A 7,110-nucleotide genomic window follows, 5' to 3' on the forward strand; every position below is an offset into this window, starting at 1 on the left:
ATTAAGGTTCTTTCTAGGTAAACTAAAATCATGTTGGTCCGGTCCATTTACAATTCATCGCGTCTATCCATATGGAGTTGTTGAACTCCAAGGTAAAGGAGGTAAGGGAGGTAAACTAAAATCACGTTGGTCCGGTCCATACATTATTGGGGATGTCGTAACCATTTTTTTTGAAAAAAACGGGAATCGACTTAGATTTTTGGAAATGAAAACGAATAGAGGAGTCACCACCAATCTTTTTTGATGAGGTGTGATCGGATCACCTTAAATTAATCATTTTAATAAAAGTTAAGATTTACTAAAACGATAATTTTTGGTCTACGAAAATCAGAAAATGAGTTTAGGAGTCGGTTACGCATGAGGAAGGATTAGCACCCTCGATACACCCAAAATTGGTACCTAGTTGATTAATTAGTGTCTTAGTGTCGAAAATTTGAAAACTTGAAAGAATTTAAAATACGATCCCTCTTTGTAAAGAAAATGCTCAAATGTTAAAAACCTTCTCGTCTCACAATATAAAATGTCACATCCAGAGAGTTAGGACACGACATCTTGAATTTTCGAGAGCGAGCTTACCTTTTATATAAAAATTCATGTATTTCAAAAGGTTATTCAGTTAGTTAAGGTGAACGAGGAAAATCGAAACCTAGTAAGTTAGAGCACGTTTCCTCGAATTTCCGAACACCGAATTTTGCCTTTACTTGCAAAAATCTTATTTCGAGGTAACAAAATGCCATACCCGGTAAGTTAGGGCACAACACCTCGTATCTCTGAGAATAAGCATTTTTCAAAACTCATATCGGGATTTAAAAGAGTATTCCGTTATTTAGGTTAAAGGAGAAAAATCGAAACCCAGTAAGTTAGGGCACGATTGTCTCGAATTACCAAATACTGAATATTACTTTATGAAAGAATTATTATTGGGTTGGATATAATAATAATAATAATAATATTAAAGTAAAGTAAATAATAATACTATATATAAATATATATATATATGTATATAATAGAAATACAAACTACTATATAATAATAATAACAAATATAGAAATACAAAAGGTAAATATAATAAAAATATTAAATTAAAGTAATAAAAATAATACTATATATAAATATATATATATATACATAAAATATACACTAATATATAATAATAATAGTAATAGCAAAAATAATGAAAATATGAGTAATATTAATAATATATTAGAATACAAAAGTAAAGTAATAACAATAGAGGTGATAATAATAATAATAATAATACAAACAATAATACATATATATATATATAATAATAGTAGTCGAAATAAAAATAATAAAAGTAACAATAATGATAGTAATAATATAAATAAATATGGAGAGGCATATATAATATAATAATAGTATAAATAATAATATATACATGAGAAATAATAATAATAATATAAATAATAGTAAAAATAATAAAATAAAATAAAAATAAAACAAAGCTCTCAACTCTCTTTCTCCCTCTTTTCTAAATCCGGCCATTGGTCCGGCTTTGCTTCGGTCACGGACCTCCACGGGCCGCCGTCGGTGCCACCATACTCGGCGACCGGACCTCAAAAAAAAACCTTTTTCGGTAATGAAAATATGGGTAAGCTTCTTACTTTTATTTTTACTTTCGTATAAAAAAAACAAAATAAAATTGAAAGGAAAACAATAAACAAACAAAGAACTTAAGATGAGAATAGACAAAAGAAACTTCTTTTACTTTGATCTTTGATTAATCTCCAAAAACTAGCCTTTCCAAAAAACCAAAAAAAAACCCCTTTCTAACATAGTCTTGAATGGCTTTTATAGCCAAATTTTACAAATAAATTTTTTGTAGGCAAGTGGAGTGGTTGGGGTGGTTTAGTGGAGTGGTTTAGTAGGGTGGTTGGGGTGGTTTAGTGGAGTGGTTGGAGTGGTTGGAGTAGTTTAGTGGAGTGGTTGGAGTGGTTGGAGTGGTTTAGTGGAGTAAAGATATTTGGATTTTATTTCTTTTATTTTTTTTTATTTTGGGTTGGGTTAGTGTTTCGGGCTAAGTTTTGGGCTAAGGGTTTTGGGTTTGTATTGGGTTTTAATTGGGTAGTTGGGTTATGTTTATTTGGGCCCAAAATTGGGCTTGTATAGCTGCCCCTCTTTGCTTGTTGTCGTGTAACGAGAACAGAGCAAAGACTTAAGAAAGACCAATTTTGCCCTGTCTCACTGTGTCTGGACTTGTTTAGTGCTCCTTTTCTCCAGGTAGCTTTATTCCAATTTTGTTGCTTCGCTTCGCTTCACTGCTCTACTGCAACTTCAAGAAGGTAAGGTTTGTTTTGATCTGCTCCACTGCAACTCCATGGAGATAAGACACGTGACTTCAATCAATTCCACTGAAACTTCAAGGAGATCTGCTGTAGCTTCGATTAATCCACTGAAACTTCAAGGAAATCTGATGTGGCTTTTAGCTGCTCCACTGCCATTTCAGGGGGAAGATATTCACTGAAACTTCAAGGAGATCTGTTGTGGCTTTTAGCTGCTCCAACGCCATATCAGGGAGAAGAGATCCACTGAAACTTCAAGGAGATCTGCTGTGGCTTTTAACCGCTCCAACGCCATTTCAGGGAAAAGAGATCCACTGAAACTTCAAGGAGATCTACTGTGGCTTTTAGCCGCTCCAACGCCATTTCAGGGAGAAGATATTTGATTTTCAACCTGTTACCCTACTGCTTAGGGGGTTGAGGCTTGTTATCATTGATCTGTTTCCCTACTGCTTAGGGGTTTAGATCTGTAAACTCAACCTGTTACCCTACTGCTTAGGGGGTTAAACCTTGGTGGTTTGAATCTGCTTCACTGCATTCGAGGAGGAAAAATTTGATGTATTTGATCTGCTCCACTACAACTTCAGGGAGGCAAGATCTGTGATTTTCAGCCTATTACCCTACTGCTTAGGGGGTTAAGGCCCATCTTCATTGATCTGTTTCCCTACTGCTTAGGGTGATAAGATCTGCAAGTTCGGCTTGTTACCCTACTGCTTAGGGGGTTAAATCCCTTTGAATTTAATCTGTTACCCTACTACTTAGGGGTTTAAGGTCTGTACATTTAGCCTGCTCCACTGCGACTTCAAGGAGATGAGACTTGTAATCTTCAGTCTGCTCCACTGCACTTCAGGGAGATAAGGCTAATGACTTCAATTTGCTTTGCTGAGGCTTCAGGAAGACAGGATTCGCTGGATTTGATCTGTTCCACTGCAACTTCAGGGAGACGAGATTTTTAATTTTTAGCCTATTACCCTACTGCTTAGGGGGGTTAAGGTCTGGTGAATTCACTGATTCTAGGAACATGACCTGTAGAATCAGTTCTTATGTATTTATGCTTATGCCAACGAATTAGGATGCTATGATCAAAATGAATCAAATGCTCCTAATCAGATGCGTTATGAATGATCTATGAATGTATAGGTGCAACATGTTGTGAGCGAGAATCCCTTTTAATGTTTAGGTTGCCATTGCTCTTTGTTCATCAAGGTTCTTTCACTGAAATGGTACCCCGTCTTCTTGTTCAGCTCAAATTTTGAACAGAAAACCCGAAGGGGTAGTCTCAATTTAAACTCTTTCTTCTCATATGCTTCCAATATTTGAGTTTGGTTAGTTCTAAATAATAGTCCTGTTTTAGGTTCCTGTACTATTTAGAAACTTTCAGAGCAATATGCAGAACTCTTTTTGTGAAAATGGCTTTTAGTCTATTAATCATCATTTCAATGCAAAATTCTTGAAAAAGATTATAGTAATGATGGAATTGAAATTTATCAAAAACAAAATTTGAAGGGAATAGATTCATCACGGTCAACAAACATTTCTGGAATAAAAAATGAATAAGAAGGGAATAGGTGCCCTAGATATCGCAACGTGAGCTTCTCTGTACTGGCTTCCTGAGGACTCCTTTTTTCCCAATATGTGTTTAGAGGATCTAGAGTACTCTTGTAGATGCCCCAAAATTTATGGGTTTTCAATCCAAAATCCATTTGGTCTCAAGATGCTCTTTACGAGTTTTCACCCTGGCCTCTCCCCTTTTTTTTTTTAGGCGAAGTATTTCTTAACCGAGTCCGAATTCATGGGATTGGGTAAGGTCTTGCCATCCATTTCAGCCAATATCAATGCTCCTCCAGAAAAGGCTTTCTTTACCACATAAGGTCCTTCCCAATTAGGCATCCATTTTCCTCTGAAATCTTTTTATATGGGCAGGATCTTTTTCAATACTAGGTCTCCCTCGTGGAATTCTCTGGGACGAACCTTTTTGTTGTAAGCTCGCATCATTCGCTTTTGGTACATCTGACCATGACGGATAGCCTTTAGCCTTTTTTCTTCAATCAAATTCAACTGATCATATCGGGACTGGATCCATTCTGCTTCATCTAACTTTACTTTTGACAAAACTCTGAGGGAAGGAATCTCGACCTCAATAGGTAAAATCGCCTCCATTCCATAGACCAATGAGAAAGGCATTGCCCCGGTAGAAGTCCTGACAGACGTTCGATAAGCATAAAGGGCGAATGGCAACTTCTCATGCCAGTTTTTATAAGTTTCAGTCATTTTCCCCACGATCTTCTTAATGTTTTTATTAGCTGCCTCAACTGCACCGTTCATTTTTGGGCGATACGGCGACGAGTTGTGGTGTCTGATCTTGAACTGACTACAGACTTCCGCTATCATGCTATTGTTCAAATTCAATGCGTTGTCAGCTATGATCCTTTCCAGCATTCCATATCGACAAATGATTTCTTTTTTTAGGAACTTGCTAACTGCCGATTTTGTAACATTGGCATATGAAGCGGCTTCCACCCACTTGGTGAAATAATCGATGACTACAAAGATGAAACGATGCCCATTTGAAGCTTTTGGTGAAATTGGCCCAATCACATCCATGCCCTACATCGAGAAAGGCCATGGCAAAGTCATGACATGTAGAGGTGAGGGAGGTACATTAATCTTGTCTCCATAGATTTGGCACTTATGACATCTTTTGGCGTAGTTAATACAGTCTCCTTCCATAGTGGACCAATAATATCCAAACCTCATAATTTTCCTGGCCATTGTAAACCCATTAGCATGTGTCCCACAGACGCCCTCATGGACTTCCTCTAAGATTTTCTTAGCCTCTATAGCATCTACACATCTCAACAGTACTTGATCCTTCCTTCTTTTGTACAGGATCTCCCCATCTAAGACATAGTCATGGGCCAGTCTTCTCAACGTTCGTTTGTCATTCTCGGTAGCTTGATCGGGGTATTCACGATTCTTCACATATCGTAGGATATCGTGGTACCAAGGGCGATCATCAATTTCTCCTTCTTCTTCGAGGTTGTAACAATGAGCCGGAGCTTCATAAATGCTCATTTGGATTAGTTTCACATCCTCTAGTTGGTTCACCTTGATCATAGAAGCTAAAGTTGCTAGGTCGTCAGCCATCTGATTTTCTTCTCGTGGGAGGTAGTAGAAGACAATATCATCAAACTCTTTAATTAACTCAAGGATCAACCTCCGGTAACTGATCAATTTGGGGTCTCTTGTCTCCCATTCACCTTTGAGTTGATAAATTACTAGGGCAGAATCTCTATAGACCTCTAACACCTTGATTTTATGTTCTATGGCTGCACGTATTCCCATGATGCATGCTTCGTATTCTGCCATATTGTTCGTGCAGTCAAAATCCAATTTACTAGTGAAGGGATAAGATCTCCGTTCGGGGATACCAGGACTGCCCCGATTCCATTGCCCATGGCATTTGATGCTCCGTCAAAATTTAGCTTCCAAGGATGACCTTCTTGAGGGTCTTCTTCAGTGGTTGCTATGTACATTAGATCTTCATTTAGGAAGTCAAAGTTTAGAGGCTCGTAGTCCTCTAGGGCTCTGCTGGCTAGGAAATCTGCTATCGCACTCCCCTTTACGGCCTTCTGGTTCACATAGACTATATCGAATTCAGAAAGTAGAATTTGCCATCGGGCCATCCTCCCATTCAAAGCAGTCGACTCCGTCAAGTACTTCAGAGGGTCCATTTTAGAGATTAGCCAAGTTATGTGATACAACATGTATTATCTCAGTCTTCGGGTTGTCCAGATTAAGGCACAACACAACTTTTCAATGAACAAGTATCTCGTCTCGCACTCAGTGAACTTTTTACTGAGGCAATATATCGCCCTTTCTTTCCTTCCCGATTCATCGTGTTGGCCAAGCACGCATCCCATAGAATTTTCAAATACCGTCAAATATAGTATCAGTGGTTTATCTGGACTAGGTGGTGTCAACACTGGGGCATTAGACAAATATTGCTTAACTTTGTCAAAGGTCTTCTGGCATTCCTCGTCCCAAACACCAGGGTTGTGTTTCTTAAGGAGACGGAATATGGGGTCACATTTCTCGGTTAGCTGTGAAATAAACCGAGCAATGTAATTTAATCTTCCTAGGAATCCCCGAACTTCCTTTTGAGTACGCGGCGGAGGTAACTTTTGTATGGCTTTGACTTTATCTGGGTCAATCTCAATCCCTTTTTCACTGACTGCGAATCCAAGTAGTTTGCCAAACCTGGCCCCGAAGGTATACTTCGCTGGATTGAGTTTCAGCTAGAATTTCCTCAACCTAAAAAATAATTTCCTCAAGACTTGCACATGCTCTTCTTCAGTTCGAGATTTGGCGATCATGTCATCGACATAGACTTCAATTTCTTTATGCATCATATCATGGAATAGGGTTACCATGGCTCTCTGATATATTGCTCCCGCATTTTTCAATCCGAACGGCATCACCTTATAGCAAAAGGTTCCCCACATAGTCACGAATGTGGTTTTATTCATGTCTTCAGGATGCATCTTGATCTGATTGTACCCCGAGAAACCATCCATGAAGGAGAAGTGTGAGTAGCCTGCAGTGTTATCCACTAAAGTGTCAATATGAGGCAATGGGAAATTATCTTTCGGGCTGGCTTTGTTTAAGTCTCTGTAGTCTACACACATCCGTACCTTTCCATCTTTTTTAGGGACGGGGACGATGTTGGCTACCCATTCCGAGTACTTAACTACTTGTAAGAAGCTTGCTTCAAATTGTTTCTTAACCTCCTCTTTTATTTTTAACAAAA

Source organism: Gossypium arboreum, chromosome 8 (genome assembly GCF_025698485.1).
Source record: "Gossypium arboreum isolate Shixiya-1 chromosome 8, ASM2569848v2, whole genome shotgun sequence".
In the NCBI taxonomy this organism is placed as follows: domain Eukaryota; kingdom Viridiplantae; phylum Streptophyta; class Magnoliopsida; order Malvales; family Malvaceae; genus Gossypium; species Gossypium arboreum.